Source organism: Lepus europaeus, chromosome 5, assembly GCF_033115175.1.
Source record: "Lepus europaeus isolate LE1 chromosome 5, mLepTim1.pri, whole genome shotgun sequence".
In the NCBI taxonomy this organism is placed as follows: Eukaryota; Metazoa; Chordata; class Mammalia; order Lagomorpha; family Leporidae; genus Lepus; species Lepus europaeus.
The window spans coordinates 69,291,269-69,310,614 of NC_084831.1; positions in this window are offsets into that span (position 1 = coordinate 69,291,269).

The window sequence follows — 19,346 nt, forward strand, 5'->3', positions numbered from 1 at the left end:
GTAAGAAACCACAAACATTTTCTCTGATGTCATTAAAATATCCTAAAAGATTTTCAGTAGCTACATTTAACAAAATCTATATAATCTTTCTCCCTTTGTCACTTTTTGTTATATAATGAACAGTTTAGTTCATGGATTTTTCTTATTCATATACAACTGTACCTGCTTCCCTGAACATTTGCCAAATGTGGTGGGTTTTTTTTTTTATCCTTGCCGACTCTATATATGTTAAATATTAGCTTCTTTTAATTAGCATTTAATTGATTGCTATGAAAATTAGCTTTTTTGTGTATTTATTAGAAACTTATATTTCTTCTTTCATGAATTGGCTCTTCCTACATTTTGTTCATTTTTCTATTGCAGTGGGAGTCACCATGCTTTAAAAATACAGACAAATGAGAATTCATTCAAAAGAGAGGAAACAGTTTGAGATTGACCAAGGTCATGAGGGAACTAAAAATTATATATCTCAGCAGGAGTTGGAAATACTTAGCTAGTTTAATAGATTGTTTGATGGAGAACTAAATTCAAATATTTAGAAGGCATTGATGCAGATGTGAAATTGGTTTTAAACTCCTTGACTCAATTGGACAGAATTGGAGCCAGTGAATGAAATTTCAGATTTTCTTTCAGGAAGATATTTGGAGTACAAATTGAGAGTATGAATTTTTAGAATGGGTGGAATCATATGAAGTATTTGCAGATGAATCAGCCACTTCATTTTGCAGTGATTCATGAGATCAGATAGAGTTGGATACAATAGCCAGTAAGATCCCTTCCAAAGCACACATTCTACGACATAGAGTGCATCTACAATGTATAAAAGCAAGATTTGACCCAGAAAATCTAAAAAAAAAAATAGTCTAAAATGATTAAGTGTTGGAAAATTTTTGTATTAGCAGTAGCACAGTCAGAAGCTATCTTTTAAAACAGATTATTTCTCTTGATGGCTAATTTCACTCAGTTAAGGTCCAGCATTTGATTTACAGTGGTGGGTACACAGAGACATACACAACACACAACATACCACCACCCCTAGATCTACTCTTTCCTGTCACCGATTTTATTCTCAAACTGCTTCCCAAAAGGTACAAATTCCTTAGCTTCCCAGTGAGGGAAATTCATTCTCATTTCATACATTTATATTTTTATATACTTGGTATTGTGATATGTCTTTGAAATGTAATGACTCAAGAAAATTACATTTAGTATCGTAGCATTCCTCATGTTGATAATTTATGATAATGGATGTCACTGTAGATTTAGGAGCCATTTATATTGTCCACCTTTCCCTACTTCTGTGAGATTAAATAAATTCTTCATATTGAGTTTTGCTGCGTTTTTCAGTTTTCTGGTCTGTACCACTTACATCCAGTATATTTATAATCCTTTTATCTGTTCTTGTAGTTTCAAAATGATGTCTTGGATATTTTAAGTTTTGAGCAATCAATGCCCTTTTCAAATTGCCCTCTTAAGGTTTTTATAAAATAATATTCTCTATAATACAACTTTAAATTACCTGCCTTTTCCTTTACCAGACTTAATCCAAGAAGGCTAATTGAACATTAAGCATTTTAATCATCCCACACTGTCAAATCTGTCTCCTCAGTTCTGAGAGCTGGATAGGCCATGAGCATAATTGTGTCCCTGGCAATATAACTAAAGTGAAAGCTTGATAATATGACTGGTATATAGAGAATTAGTCCTAATATCTACACAAAAATATCACCTCAATAAATATACATTGAATATAATTAAATCTATGATACTGCATTAGGGCTTTGCAGAATAAAGAGATATGCAGACTATAATATTTATCTTTATGGGGTTTAATAAAAGAGTCTTAGGGAAAAAAATAAAAATTCCGAATAACCACAAGATGACTCAGAACAAAATAATGGCCACAAGACTGATGCAAACAAAATTTATTATATGTGATACAGAAGAGAAGTATAGTGAAATGATGATTCAGATTTAAAAGTTGTCATTGAGTTGTATATGCAAGTAGTGTTCCAAAATACTGGTAGGGTGAGTCAGACCCTCGCGGTGACACAGTGCAATGGTGGATTGCAGGAAGTTCATCTTGAACTTCTATTAGCAATACTTTATAGAAATGGTTAATAGAGGAGACAGCCGCCAAGACAGAAAGATGCTTTCATCTGACACAAGATGAGGCTTCCTGACAGCAGTGTCCTGTAGAAGAGCAATGTTTATCTGAAAATGTAGAGGCTACTTTTGAAAAATGAAATAAAAACAACCATAGGAGAGTAAAATGCTAAGAATTCTGCTCCTATCTTCTCTGGAATCCGCTAGGGAGGCCCGGGGTTCAGTCAAGGCTCTGGTACTATTTTTAAATGTATTCATTGAACAAACAGCACCTCTCAAAGACATTTCAGAGTAAGCTGTGAATTCAAATAGCATAGAATGTGGAACTAATGTAGGTGTAAATATGGACCCATTTTATCCCTTTTATCAATGTAGACCAATTAGTCTTGTGTTTTTATTCCTCATATGCACTTGCTCTCAGCTTTAGGAGTTACCATGAATGTGAATTACCCTGATTATGTTTTCTCTTATGACAGCTTTATCTATACTTATATACAGAGCTTGAATGTAATGACACCTGTATACACCTAATTGGAGTTACTAGCAAGGTGAAGAAACAGGCTAGGAACGCAGAAATCATAATATACAACCTACCCCAACTTTTACCTGTTGTCCAAAGAAAACCTAAGGGGGGAGGGAATCACATTATTTTATTTGATTGTCTTGCAAACTCCTAATAACCTAGTAATGTCTTCCTGAAGGTGATTCAAGGTTCCCAGGAACAATTACTGTCCTATGTGATAGGTGCTTTATTCTGGGTGGGGAAAAGGGTAAATGGGAAGGAGATAGCTTGTTGCCAGATCATAAATTAATACACTCCTACGTCTCTTTCCAATTTCTGCTGAAATCTTATGCTCTTTCCAAACATTCTCCTTCTCTATTACATATCAGCTGAAAGGGCCACCAAGGTGATCATATGAGCTCCAGCCATTGTCAATAGCCTGAAGTTCAGAAATAGATACATAAATATTTGGTCAACTGATTTTTTATAGTGATGCCAATGTAATTCAGTGTGAGAAAATAGTCTCTTCAACATATAATGCTGGAACAAGTGGATACCTCTATTGAAAAAAGAAAGGATCCCAAACCTTATGGAAACATTAACTAAAATAGATGACTGACCTAAACATAAAAAGTAAAACTGTAAAATTTCTGGAAGAAAACAAAGAATAAAATCTTTGTGATTTGGAGTTAGTCCAAGATTTTCTAGGACACAAAAAGCAATATCATAAAAGAAAAACATTGATAAATGAGACTTTTTCAAATTTCAAAGCTTGTTTTTGATTCTATTAAGAAAATAGGGAGTGGCATTATGGTGCAGTGGGTTAAACCACTGCCTGTAGCACCAGCATCGCCTATGTGAGTGCCAGTTTGAGTCCTAGCTGCTCTACTTCCAATTCAGCTCCCTGCTGATATGCCTGGGAAAGCAGTGGAAGAATGGGCCCAGGACCTGGGTACTTACCACCAATATAGGAAACCCAGATGAAGATCCAGGCTTGCAGCTTCAGCCTGGCTCAGTTTCAGCCTTTGCAGACATTTGGGGAGTGAATCAGCAGATAGAAGATCTGTCACTTACTCTATCTCTGTACTTCCATAATAATAGAGGACGTACTAACACAGACAAGAGGTTGGGTAGGCAGACATCCCAAGATTGTCAGGAATGCTTTCTTGGAAAAATCCAGCATGATGAGTGGAAGTGAATAAAGCAATGAGGAGATGGAAAAGGCAAGGGTGAACAATGAATAATGTAATGCAGGAGGTCAAGATGAAGAGAGAAAGCATGACAAGTTGCAGCATCTGAAGGAAGTTTAATGTGGCAGCTTGGAGGAAAAGCACAAGGGTGAGTGGTGGGAAGTGATGGTTAGAGAAGAATGAACAATTCAATCAGAGATCAGATCACACAATTCTTACAGGCACTAATGGGGGGTTTTAACTTTATTATAAGGGAAATGCATGAAAAGCATGGAAAAGATTTAGATAAAGGAGTATTATATATAACAGTCTAAAAGGACTTGGGGTGGGGAGAAATCATGAATAATTCACAAGTGATACAAATACAGAAATGCCATCAAAGTGCAAAGGGATGAGAAATCATCTCTATTGGTAGGTATTTCTGTGGAACACATTGCCACAAATTTAGTTGCTTAGCATGTAGCTGTGTTGGTTTCTGTGGACCAGGAATACAGACATGACTTACATGAGTCCTATTCTTTAGGATCTGTCACAAAACTGCACCAGGCAGCAACCAGGACTAGCATTTCCCCAGAAAGCTCTGTTGTGGAAGGACCCTCTTCCAAGCATATGTGATTGTTGGCCATATCCATTCCTTGATGTCTGCCACCTGGAGGCTGCTCTTAGTTCCTTGCCACATTTGTCTCTCCATGGGACAGCTCACCAAGTGGCAGCTTGCTTCCTGAGAGTCATCAAAGAAGAAAGTCAGCTAGCAAGAAAAAAGTTAGAATCTCTTAAAATCTAATCATGGGTACACCATCCCTTCAATTTGAGAATTCTATTGTAACAATTCTATTGAAACAAGTCCTCCAAAGGAGGGGATTACAGAAGGCCAGAGAGCAGAACAACTGAGCACCACCTTGAAAGTCCATTGAGTGTGTCCGTGGAGTGTCCAGGTACACCCCATCTGTAGCTGGAATAGATAAAATGATCTCCACAATAAAAGTGATATTTGAATCTGAAGGAAGATATGTGAACTCTGAAGAATCAGTTGAGACAAGGTGAAAGAATAACGTTTTTGTTTTCCATCTCGATGTACTTTTTGGAAAAATTTCCATAGTTTCCTAAGTCAAAATTGATCATAGACCAATCTAACCAAAATTTATAAAGTTGTAAAAATCTGGTATAGCTAGAGAAAATGAATGCAAATTAAAAATAATCCATGGAATTAGTTTTGTAAAGAAAATAAAAATCAAATGTTTACAAATGTACAAATGATTGATGAAAAGAATATCACATATATAGAGTGGAGGTGGTGGTGAAAGGAAGCATAACAGAATCAGATATGAATGAAAGAGTAGGGTCCGACGCCATGGCTCACTTGGTTAATCCTCCACCTGCGGCAATGGCATCCGATATGGGCGCCGGGTTCTAGTCCTGGTTGCTCCTCTTCCAGTCCAGCTCTCTGCTGTGGCCTGGGAGTGCAGTGGAGGATGGCCCAAGTGCTTGGGCCCCTGCACCCGCATGGGAGACCAGGAGGAAGCACCTGGCTCCTGGCTTTGGATCGGCATAGTTCTGGCCATTTGGGAAGTGAATCAACAGAAGGAAGACCTTTCTCTCTTACTGTCTAACTCTATCTGTCAAATAAATAAGTAGAAAGAAGGAAAGAGTATTAACTCAGTCTTCATTATGATTTAAGGGAGTAGAATTTGTTGCTAAGCATGGGTGGCTTGTGACATTGCTTGCCAAGTGGAATCGAGATCTTAGATACACACTATGAATTGAGATCTTAAACACATTGTCACTGGGTAGGTTCTGGGTTGACAGAGAAATAGAAATAATGAGAACTGCATTCACATAGATTTAATATTTATGTGATCGGATGGCACTGTGGCACAGTTGGTTAAGTGGCCACTTGTAACGTTGGGATCCCACATGGTAGTACTTGTTTGAGCACTAGCTACTTCACTTCTGATCCAGCTTCCAGCTAATGTATACCTTGGGAAGGCAACAGCAGGTAGATCAAGTACTTAGGCCCCTGACAGTCATGTGGAAGACTAGGATGAAGTTCCTAGCTCCTGGTTTCAGCTTGGCCCACACCAGGCTGTTGCAGTCAATTCAAGAATGAACCAACAGATGGAAGATCTCTATCACTCTCTCTCTGCCTTTCAAATCAATAAATATTTTAAAAATAAAATAAAATCTTTGTGATGCTAAGAATATTTTTTCCAGAAAAGCAAAACCCAGTCTAGACAAAAAAAGAAAAAAGGTAAAATGATGTGTTTTTTTTTTAACTTTTATTTAATGAATATAAATTTCCAAAGTACAGCTTATGGATTACAATGGCTCCCCCCCCCATAACTTCCCTCCCACCCGCAACCCTCCCCTCTCCCGCTCCCTCTCTCCTTCCATTCACATCAAGATTCATTTTCAATTCTCTTTATATACAGAAGATCAGTTTAGTATATATTAAATAAATATTTCAACAGTTTGCACCCACATAGAAACACAAAGTGAAAAATACTGTTTGAGTATTAGTTATAGCATTAAATCACAATGTACAGCACATTAAGGACAGAGATCCTACATGAGGAGTAAGGGCACATTACAGTAAAATATGCATATAAGTGGTGTATATACAAAGGAAATTGGAAGATCTCAAAAAATGACAAAAATAGCTTTGACATTTGATATTTTGAATAAATAACATATATTAATAAATAATTATTAATTTATTCACTTAACAAGTATTTACTAAGAGGCAGTTCAAAGTTTAAGAAAAATATCCAGGACTTTTTTTCTAACTAGGAACATATAATACTTCAAATTAACACTCTAGCCTGGTGCAAGGTTATCTATATCACAGCTGGAATGTGGCAAAGGGATAGAGAAAAGTAAAATAGAGTTTTCAGATCCATACCACCTGCGGCTAAAATGAAGTTGAGATATCTTTTCTGGCTCTAATGATAGAAAATATTCCTGATTTGAGGACATAAAGTGACAATTCAGAACTCTTGGCAGAGAGAACAAAGTTAAGTTTGGAATCTACAGCAAGTAATAATTTAGGAAACTTCTGTGTTCATGATTTCTCTCAAAGGAAAAATTTGGTGGATAACAACGTGATGGAATGGAATTAAATGAAAAAGATATTCAACAAAAAGAAAATACAGGAAAATAACCTCAGATGTAACATTTCTTACTGCACTTCATATGCATGTTGGGTAGCTATTGTTTTTTTCTTCTCCCAACATTAATTGTTTTCTTATCATTCTCTCTTCATTTTACTAATAAAGCATGGTCGTAAGGGTGGAGCTATAATCCAGGACGGGCCAAAATTTGTACCATATCTTATTGGCCGTGGTGTTTAATTTGGAATAGGCATTTATCTCAAGCATGGACAATTAGATCCCTTGTGTATGACAGATGTATAGATTCTGTGAGAATGAAATGATCTCTTTCCACTTTTGTTGTTATAAGCATGTTATCAACATATCTGGCTAATAGCTATTTTCCCACTAATGGGAATGCTGCAAGGAAACTGGGATATTTTCAAGTCCGTTCCCCAAATTGTGACTGACATTTAGTTTAGTATTTCTCACCAGTGGAATGAGACATTAAATGCCTCTTCTTTTTTGTTTCAGAGTGCCTAAAAATTGAATTTTACTTTTATTATTTTGCTATTTGCTGTCAAAGAACCTAGATTAAGAAAATATGCCAACGATATGAAGACTCCATGTTTTAAAGATACTATCTACTATATTATATTTATTAAGTTAAAATAAATTTGTGTTTTTTTTAGTAACTGAGAAGTTTTACATCTATTTTAAACTTCAAATCAGGATGGGAAAACTAGGTTTATTAATTGAGTTGATAGAATTCCAGACAAAAGAAAAGAACTATAATGCTTTATTGACTTCTATGGAAAGCGTATGGCTTCTGTGAGTTTTCCCAACAGGACAGCTGTTTGAGGAGTGCATCACTTTTCTTAGAGCACCCACATTTCCAGAAATCCTAGTGTGGAAACTACATTCACACAAATCTCTTACATAGCATTTACAATATAAGGATGGACCATGTGTCTGTATCTTCTACTAAATTTTGAAATTTTGGAAGGCAAGGGTAGTGGCGCTTGCTATTCTCTAAATCTGATTGCCATTCTTCTGTGGTAACAGAATCTCTACTGTTGGACTGGGTGCATAGTCATGTGCCTTTTGATGGGTCTAAGTCATATGGTTAAATTTCAGACAATGAGATGTAAATGTGACTGTAGCATGAGCATGAAGTTGAGACCCACGTAAGGATAGTTGACAATTTTCTTGTCCCAGTTGAAAAGGTATTGGCACAATCCACCCTGTCTCCTGTTGATTACAGCTAAAATCTCCAGATTAAAAAAAAATCTGAAGGCACTATCTGAGAATTTTTTTTTTATTTGAAAGACAGAGTTACAGAGAGAGGTAGAGACAAAGAGAGAGGTCTTCCATCCGTTGGTTCACTCCCCAGATGGCTGCAATGGCTGGAGTTGTGCCGATCCGAAGCCAGGAGCCAGGAGCTTCTTCTGGTTCTCCCACATGAGTGCAGGGGTCCAAAGACTTGGGCCATCTTCGGAAGATGAGCAGCTGGGACTAGAATTGGCGCCCATATGGGATGCCGGCGCTTCAGGCCAGGGCTTTAACCTGCTGCACCATAGCGCCAGCCCAACTATCTGAGAATTTTGAAAAATAAGTAATCATTCAGAATGGGGATAGAAAAAAATTGAAGAACATGACATAGAACAGTGAATTTTGGCTTCTGGGCTTTTTGTGATTTTTTTTTTTCTCCTTGTATCTCCTAGACCTCTCTTTAGGGTAGCCAAAATTCCAGAATTGTATATGCATTATGCATATTCATAAAAATCTGCAGAAAACTTTCTCTTTCTCTCTCCAATCAGAAAACCAGAAAGGAAGTTCCTACAGGATGGAGATACAGTAAGGAAGTTGTATACTAAAGTAATGGTGGCAGTAGCAAAAGTGACACTGGAGGGTCTTTCTTCTGAATGTTTGACTTCAAGGTAAACTAAATGAGAGGAAGGGCAGAACAACCCAAGCAGCCAAAAGGCTCCAGACATCCAGGCATTGAGAGCCAGAGTATGTGGGAGAAGTCAGAGAGAAAGGAGACAGAGAAGGAGATATATTAAATGTGACTACAGGGCCTCTACAAAATCCCACTAATATCCTGACTGCTGAAAAGCAATGCTCTTCTGTATTTGATAACGAAGACATCTGCTTCCATCATTCCTGTAAGTATTGTTCTAGAGACTGAAACCAGTGTGATAAGCTAACAAAATAAATAAATAAATAAAAGGAATATGATAGATGATAGGAATGGAAGAATAAAATTCCTTATTCTTAAATAACATGAGTACTAATATAGGAAATTCATCAAGGTGGCATGTACCAATGCCATATCACTAGTCCAAGTGATCAATTTCAGTTCACAATTGATGGCTCTGATAGGTCTAAGAGTCAAAGGGATCACACAAACAAGACAAGTGTCTGCTAATACTAACTGATAGAATCAAAAAGGGAGAGAAAGATCCAACATGGGAAGTGGGATACACAGCAGACTCATAGAATGGCAGATGTCCTAAACAACACTCTGGCCTCAGAATCAGCCCTTAAGGCATTCCATTCGGGTCTGGCTGAAGAGCCCATGAGAGTATTGTAGGCATGGAAAGCCAAGATACCATGGAAAAGAAAAAAAAAAAAAAAAGAAGAAGACCTAAACGAAAGATCTCTGTGAGTGAGATCCCAGTGGAAAGAACAGGGCCATCAAAGAAGGAGGTACCTTTCTCTGAAGGGAGGAGAGAACTTCCACTTTGACTATGACCCTATCGGAATAAGATCAAAGTTAGTGAACTCTAAAGGCTTCCATAGCCCTGGCAACTCATGACTAGAGCTTAGGGAGATTACTGACGCCATGAACAGGAGTGTCAAATTGTTAAGTCAGCAGCAGGAGTCACTGTGTACTTACACCCCATGTGGGATCTGTCCTTAATGTGTTGTCTAATGTGCAGTGATGCTATAACTAGTACTGAAACAGTATTTTTATACTTTGTGTTTCTGTGTGGGTACAAACTGATGAGGTCTTTGCTAATTATATACTGAAGTGATCTTCTGTATATAAAGATAATTGGAAATGAAAAAAAAACTAGTGTTAAATTGGAAATGGCATAGAAAATTAATTAATTTAAAAAAATATTACGTAGGATCTCTGTCTTTAATGTGCTGTACACTCTTATTTAATGCTATAACTAGTACTCCAACAGTATTTTTTTTCACTTTGTGTTGCTATATGGGGGCAAACTGTTGAAATCGTTACCTAATATATACTAAACTGATCTTCGATCTAGGACTTGCTCCCTCATTTCTCTATTCTAAGCCCAACTTGTTCTTTCATTTCTCTATTCTCTTGAAGGTAGGAAACTAATTCTATTATGAAGGAATCTGCAGGATGCACAATTTAATCTTTAGACCTTATAAAAGAGACGGCTAACTAATTATAGCATTAATGCTATAATTAGTAATCCAACGGTAGTTTTTTCACTTTATGTTGCTATATGGGCAAAATGTTGAAATCTTTACCTAATATAGACTAAACTGATCTTCTGTATACAAAGAGAATTGAAAATGAATCTTTACATGAATGGAAGGGGAAAGGGAGCGGGAAAGGGGAGGGTTGCGGGCGGGAGGGAAGTTATGGGAGGGGGGAAGCCATTGTAACCCATAAGCTATACTTTGGAAATTTATATTCATTAAATAAAAGTTTAATAAAAAAAATAAAATGAGAAAAAAAAAATAAAAGAGACGGCTAACATTTTTCTGTAATAGCATAGCCAAAATAAGAACTTAAATAATAATCTCATAGCTAGATTCACTTCGCCATCAGCGAAGTATACAGTAAGTAGAAAAAACCTCCCTTTCAGACAAAAGGGAAAGAAAGTTTTAAAGTGAGAATATAATTTTCCTCATGAGCATTGTCTACTTTAGAAAAACTACTACAGAACATGCCTGTGACTATAGACTTGTAGTTCAGGCCACCGAAGATTAGAGATGGGACACGGGCACTCCCTTGACTTGCATCCTCTGGTCTGCTTTAACACAAACCAGGAGGAAAAGAAAGCTAGGCATCAGAAGCAATGGATGGCAGGCCTATTAATGGCTGATCTGTACTGTGATCTGCCCTCAAGGAGACCCAACAGGCCAGTCCACTGCAGTGGCTTTCAATGTGGTAAGCCTGAGCTTCAGCAGAAGTCAGCTTGTGAAGAGCCCTGGCAGCTCTGCCAAGAGTTGGATCGCTGGAAATGGACCTGCCCTGGAGTCGAAGGATGCCCAGGTCAGAGCCACAGATCTTATTGGCTCTAAGCTGAAAAGCCCTTCACTCAGCCCAACTTCCAAAGTGACCACTGCAGCTGAGGGGATGGCCAAGTAGGGTCAGCAACATTGCAGGCAGAACTGTAAATTGCTTGTTAGAGATGCCACCTGCCTTTACCTGGCCAGCTCTCCTCCCAGGCCAGCCAAGTAATGAAAGTCAACAGAGTGCCTTCCCCTAGGAGGTTCACACCTCCCTTAGGATATACCCCATGTGAAGAGATAGATAGGCCTGGGCCTCTTAACTTACAAGGCCTAAAGCCCACCAGATTATTATCAAGCCCCTTCTATCAGGTTCTATTTGCCTCTCAATCAGAAAACTTAATTGTAGCTTAGACAGCACCTTTCTTAGCACATCTAATAATGACTCTGTCCTTTGTTCTAGACCCTGTCTAGCACACTTGGGCCTCATTCCTTTGTAATCATAACCTCTACTCTACCACCAATGGCTCTACTCCCAACCTGTGTGTACTGATGGTCCTCTTCCCCACTTAATGCTGTATAATTGCTCAAACCTGGTAAATGCCACTCTTAGGATCATTGGTTACTATCCTCACCCTGTCTTTTATGATCTTGTCTAAATATGATCAGAGTCGGCAAACTTGGAAGGCTTCCATAGCCTTGGCAACTCATGACGACAGCCTAGGGTGGTTACTGGCGCCATAAACTAGAGTGTCAATTTGTTGGGTCAACAACAGGAGCCACTGTGCACTTGCTCCTCATGTGGGATCTCTGTCCTTAATGTGCTGTACATTGTGATTTAATGCTATAACTAGTACTCAAACAGTATGTTTCACTTTGTGTTTCTATGTGGGTGCAAACTGTTGAAATCTTTATACTAAATTGATCTTCTGTATACAAAGAGAATTGAAAATGAATCTTGACGCAAATGGAAGGGGAGAGAGAGCGGGAGAGGGGAGGGTTGTGGGTGGGAGGGAAGTTTTGGGAGGCGGAAGCCATTGTAACCCATAAGCTGTACTTTGGAAATTTATATTCATTAAATAAAAGTTTAATAAAAATAAAATTCTAGAACTAATTAGGGATTTTAGTAATGTTTTAGGAAAGATCTATGGGCAAGAATCAATCCTATATTTAATTTTGCAAAAAACAATTAAAAATAAAGAGACCATTTATAATATTAAAAGAAGATAAATAATTAAGGCTGAATTTTTGAAAGACAATTTTTCATAGGTCTCTGACATTCTTACACATCTTGCAAGCAAAGCTCTGGCTATCCATTGTTTCAAACTGTCCTTTTAAGGACATTTATATATTTAAAGAAAATGAAAGCAAAAATTCCTGCAGGATTATATTTTTTCATATGGACAAGCTGATCCTAAAATTTTATGAAAAAAACTAAGGAAACATAACACACAAAACCAGTTTCAACAAGAATAAATTTGGAGTACTCACACCATTCAATTTAAAAACTTACTACAGTAATCCAAACAGTGTAGTGTTGTGAAAGTATAGACATGTACATCAATGCCACAGAATTGAGAGTCTAGAAATAAGCTCATATAACTATGTTGAACTGAGTTTTTGCAAAGATGCAGGGGCATTTTTATAAGGAAAAGATAACCTTTTCAACAAATGGTGCAAGAACAATTTTATAGCACTTTATGAAACAAAAGAAACTTAATCTATTCCTCTTATGATATACAAAAGATAATTCAAAATGGATCAGAGACTTAAATCTACACAACTTTTAGGAGAAAATCTTCATGACCTTGGAGATACCAAAACCATAATCCATTACAAATTGAAAAATTGAACTTTATAAAAATTGAAAACTTCTACTGCTGGGTCTTAGTCCACCCGTACAAGGATGGACTGGGTCCGAGGAAAGGTGAGTGCGCAGCTCGCCCGTTCCCCAGCCTCCCGATCCCGGAGACAATCAGACGCAGCGGGGAGCCAAGTCTAGCAAGGACTCATTTACTTCCTGAGAAACAGAACCTTTTATAGCACAAAACTGCAGAGTCATTGGGGCAGGGCTAAGGACCAGCCAACCACTTAAAAATTCACCTTACGGGGGGCTTTCTATAGGACTAGCCATATGTCTATACACTTGTTACTAGTTTTGTTACCTCCCCTGATGTTGCGCAACCAATCAGTTTTAGTGGTAAACAACTTTGGATTCCGCCCACCTTACTTCCCCTGGGGTCCATCATGTAACTAATTTCCCCACATTCTACAATGACAAAGAAATCTTAAAGAGAATATTTTTAAAAATGATTCACAGCTCAGGAAAAATATTTGTATATATATCACATATCCAACTTAGAACTTGTATCCAGAAAATACAAAGATTTCCTAAAGCTCAACAGTGGAAAATTAACATATTCAAAGTAATAATGGAAAAAAGAGTTGGATGATGTATTAGGGTTTTTGAAAGAAACAAAACCAATGAAATCTCTCTTTAGAGAGAGTTAGAACCTATTTTAAGAAATTTCATGTGATTGTGGAAATTGGAAAATCCAAAATCTACGGTGTAAGTTTGCAGGCCAGGGATCCAGGGAGGAGTTCATGCTGTAGCTCAAGTCCAGAGGCAGTTGGCAGGAATAATTCCCTCTTCTTTTTTTTTTTTAACTTTTATTTAATGAATATAAATTTCCAGTGTACAGCTTATGGATTACAATGGCTTCCCCCTCCCATAACTTCCCTCCCACCCACAACCCTCCCCTCTCCCGCTCCCTCTCCCCTTCCATTTGCATCAAGATTCATTTTCAATTCTCTTTATATACAGAAGATCAATTTAGTATAAAGATTGCAACAGTTTGCACCCACATAGAAACACAAAGTGAAACATACTGTTTGAGTACTAGTTATAGCATTAAATCAAAATGTACAGCACATTAAGGACAGAGATCCCAAAATCTCCTTCAACAGGTAAATAGATTAATTGTAGTACATTTATTTAAAGAAATATTACTCCTCAATAAAGTGAAATAAACTATCATTCACACAACAACGTGGTACATCTCAAATGTGCTGTGTCATGGGAAAGAAGCAGTGCTAAAGTTACATACTATATGATTCCATTTATACAACATTCTTTTTTTTTTTTTTAATTTTTGACATGCAGAGTGAACAGTGAGAGAGAGACAGAGAGAAAGGTCTTCCTTTTTGCCGTTGGTTCACCCTCCAATGGCCGCCGCGGTAGTGCGCTGCGGCCGGCGCACCGCGCTGATCCGATGGCAGGAGCCAGGTGCTTCTCCTGGTCTCCCATGGGGTGTAGGGCCCAAGGACTTGGGCCATCCTCCACTGCACTCCCTGGCCACAGCAGAGAGCTGGCCTGGAAGAGGGGCAACCGGGACAGGATCGGTGCCCTGACCAGGACTAGAACCCGGTGTGCCGGCGCCGCAAGGTGGAGGATTAGCGCAGTGAGCTGCGGCGCCGGCCCATTTACACAACATTCTTAAAAGACAAAAATCATAAGCATCAACAGATTGGTGATTGATTGGGTTGGGACAAGTGAATGGTCACTTCAAAGAAACAGGGTGAAGGAACTGGGGTGGATTATGGAAATGTCCTCCATCCTATTTATGGCTATGGTTACACAAATCTATATACTAAAACAACTCCTAGGGGCTGGTGCTGTGGCGTAGGGGGTAAAGCCACCACCTATGGTGCCAGCATCCCATATGGGCGCCGGTTTGAGTCCCAGCTGCTCCACTTCCAATCCAGCTCTCCGCTCTGGCCTGGGAAAGCAGTAGAATTTGGCCCAAGTCCTTGGGCCTGTGCACCCGCGTGGCAGACCTGGAAGAAACTCCTGACCCTTGGCTTCGGATCAGCACAGCTTCGGCCATTGCAGCCATTGGGGAGTGAATTAGGGAGTCAAATCTATTCTAAGTAATATTCAATATCTTTCACCGACAATTCCCTAAGAATCTTGTAATAGTGACAGACATCTTGAATTTTCTCAGTAAATAATTATGGAAAAAAGATTAATGAAGTGCTATCTCGTAATCATTAAAACACCATATTCCTAGTTTGGTTTGAAGTCTTCACTAATGAGTTGCAATGGAAGTGCTTACCACCATGATTCTTCTCTGGTAAAATGAAAGATTTGATTGAGCCTGTCTTGAGTAAGTCAGGTATCTGTGAGTCCACCACACCAATTAATCCACTCACCTGGTTTAAAACCATTCTGCCTAACACATATGGATCCTCTTGATTCAAGTTTCCCGAACTGATTTCTCAGTTGTGGGCTGCATTATGGAGCTCCCATCTAAAAATGATAACAGTTTCACATGCCTCAGGCATAATTCCCTTGCCTGTGTTTTTCTGAACTGTCCAACTTAGAATAAAATGCCTCTTTGAGGGATGGTGAGTTCCCACAATTTCCCTGTCTGTTGGAAGGTCAGAATTTTTATTTATTTTTTTTTGTGATGGTAAAACTTCAAATTTCCGAGATACAACATCTTTGCCATATTCTGTTAACCCAATATACTATCTTCATGTGACTTTAGTTCAAAGCAATTCAGACTGAAGCACTTTCAGTAGCAATTAAAATCTACACTCCAACAACCTCTGGGAACCCATTTGTTCATCCAATAAATACATATTCCACAGCAAGACTGGTCTAGCATTTGGAAGCTGGCTCCTGCTTTATTCTGCCTGACCTATCTACTCTCTTCATTATAAATATCATCATTAATTCACATCTACAGACTCACACACAACACACACACACACACACATATATCCCCCACATTAAGAACAAGAAGCACATGCAATTACATAAAACAGGGGTTCTAAATGATACATTTCACATCTCCCTCTGCATCCACCAAGCCCTAGTATTTCCATGATTGCTATGAAAATAGTCATGGAAAATATTAAAAACATTTCTAAATGAACAGTAATAATAAAAATCATTATTAAAAACTAGGAAAGGCAAAATAAATATAATCATGCCCAGTAATAAAAGAAGCAGAAGGAAGGGGACAAACATTTGCAATAACACAATTGCCAGTTGTTTGCCCCTCACTGCACCTTTGGTCTGCACATAATGATAATGGTGCCATGGTTGCTACTGAACTCAAGAGAGATTAGGCCTCTCTTCTGAAATGGATCAAAACCTGACTATGGTTTTGGATCAAAATGAGAGGAGCACTTTGAGGCCTTCAGGCTTCTGAACTCTGACAACATGAGGGTGTTGGATCAAAGTGTCACTGGGAGAACACCTATTTCATGTAGAATGAATAAATCCTGGAGAGTTAAAGGTTTTCAGAATTTCTGTGTCTGACTCTTCTGACATTATTTTCAAACTTTGATGTACTTTAGCTGGTTCATTTTTCTGAGTCTATATTCATTTATCACAATGACTTTTCAATAGCATTTTTATGTGAAGCATTAACGCCTAAAGAAAATGAACTTAGTGTTATGTTTTTATTGGGAGACTCTCAATAAAAGTTCATTAATTCAGGCAGTCAATAAATATGATTATATTTGTAGCAGGGCAAGGAGTTACAAGGAAAAGGTATGCCTGCCTTTTAGGGATTTACCACCTAATAGTCAAGATAAAATGTGTGCATCAAAAAATACAATTTGAAAAGCATGATTAGAGTTTCTGATTCTTGAGATGGCACATTAACCTATACAAGACTAACCTTTACTGCCAAGAACAACTGGGAAGGTTGGATGAAATATGAACAAAAAGTCTGTTAAAAAACACTAGGGAGCTATCAAGGCAGGAGGATATTAGGAACCAACATTCTCAGAGAAGGGAAGTACAGAGGCAGGTCTGACATTTAGCTCTACTTTTCCCTTGAAAGCATTTGCTGATTTGTAGGCAGCCTCTGAGAGGATGGGAAGCTAAGCAAAATATTCAGCGCTCTCATGAGGCATGGCAATAAGAAATTCAAGCTCAGGTTCCAACAAAGACAAGGGGCTCTGAAAAAGATCTAGGTTGTTAGTTGGGATCCTTGAAGGGCTATTCACTAGAAGAAAGGCTAAGAAGAAATAGACAAGTCCACATGAAACAAAATCGCAATTATCTCAATTCTAAATGGTAAGAAAGTAATCTGTCCCCCAGACTATCTCCCAGGAAAAAAATAAGCCCTCTCTGAAGGAAAATTATATGTCTGGGAGTCAAATTGTTTCTGTATTTTTCATATGCAAACTAAAAAAAAAATAAGTAAAAAGGTAGTAGGCAAATCATAAAAGGGAAAAGTAGACAATGGCAATAAACCTACAGAAAATACAAATACTGGTGTTTTCACATACAACACAAAGACAACTGGATCTAACATATTCAAGGAAAAATACAAGAGGAACAATTCATCAGATAACCAAAAAATCAAATGGAAGTTTCACAATGGAAAGTGGAAAGTAAAGACTCAATTATTGGTTCTGTAGCAGACCAGATATGGCTGAAGAGAAGACTGGTGAGCTAAAATGTATGTCAGTCATAAATATCCAGGCAGAGGCACAGGGAAACCATTAATAGTCATGTAACTGAAGTCCTAAAGGGAGGAGAGAGTGAGAACACTTGAAGATGCATGAGCAAGAGATTTTTTAAAACAAATAAAACACCAAGCTACAGACTTAAGAAGTGCTTTAAAGTCCAAGAAGGATAAGTAACACTACAATAAAATAATATTTAGGTTACTATATTACACCTAAGAAAAAAAAGATGCATTGACTTTAAAGGAGCAACAGTTACACTAACAGCTGATTCCTAATAGAAATGATGGAATCAGGACAGAATTTAATACTGCCTCCAGAGTTGCCAACTCTGAGTTTTATGACCAGTAAAAATATCAAAATGGAGTCAAAACAATAACATTTGCACACAAAGTTTTCTTTTAACATGTAAACTTGCCCTGAAATGAAGCAAAGTGTTTCTTAAGACAGAAGATAAAATATCCCAATGGAAACACAGAAATGTAGAAGGCAATAAAGAGCCACACAAAGAATAAATATATAAATAAGAGAATATTGATGGCATAAATCTCTAGTAATGAGAAATTTGTGAAATTTAAAACACATTTAACAGAAACATATAATATAATATAATATAAAGTGTAGATAAGACCAGCATAAATAAAGTTAATTTTCTAAATTTCATCTATCATCCAAGAAATGGTAAAAGTATAAATTTAAATCATATTTTAACAAATCAAGGATAAGTTGTAATCTCGAGGTAACCACTGGAAATAATACTAACAACTAACTATACAACTAACAAGCTAACAGTAATGGAAAAATACAATAAGAAGAATATTTAATCCACATGAAGGTCATAAAGTAGAGATGGAGGAACATACACCAATGGGACAGATATAATCCAAATAGAAGCATGGTACCTGGTTCCCAACTCCAAGATATTAATAAAAAATTAAAGTCTAAATGACAGAATGACACAGGAAAATATGTCTTTTATAAGATACATTTTAATATCAGTATATGGAATAGTTGGATATACAAAGATAAAAGCAAATATACTGAGCAAACACTGGTCCAGAGAAGCCTGATGTGTCTAGATCAACATAAATGCAGACTTGAAAGCCAAAAAAGTATTGAGAGATAAACAGACATTGAATAATAAGTCAGTTCACCAAGCATATATAACAGCTTCAAATTTGTACTCATGAATTAAGAACTGGGTGCCAGTTCAGGTTCTGTCTGCTCCACTTCTGATCCAGCTCCTTCTAATGGCATGGTAAAAGCAATGAAAGATGGCCCAAGTCCGTGGGCCCATGCCATCCAAGAAAGAGACCTGGAAGAAGCTCCTGGAACCCAGTTTCAGATTGGCCCAGCCTTAGTCATTGCAGCCATCTGGGAAATGATCCAGTGGGTAGAAGATCTCTCTATGTCTCTCTCTCTCTTTCTGTCTAACTCTTACTTTCAAATAAATAAATCTTTTTAAAAAGAAAGATGTTAGGAGAGCTTTCAAGTTGAGGAAAATACAGAACTGGTTGAATGACCCACCAAGGACAGGTAAAATAAAGTGTGGACTGAAGTCCAATACCTAGTGGAAAAATCTAGATGATGAAAAGCTGTGGGCTTTAGTGGCACAGCCATGAGAACAAATCTGTATGATGATATGGTCTACTGGCACAGCTATTCAGAACAAAGGGGTTGCACAGAATACAGATCTATCAGCCAGCTCTAGAGAACTGCAGAAGAGAGGGATCCTGTGGGAAACATTTGAGG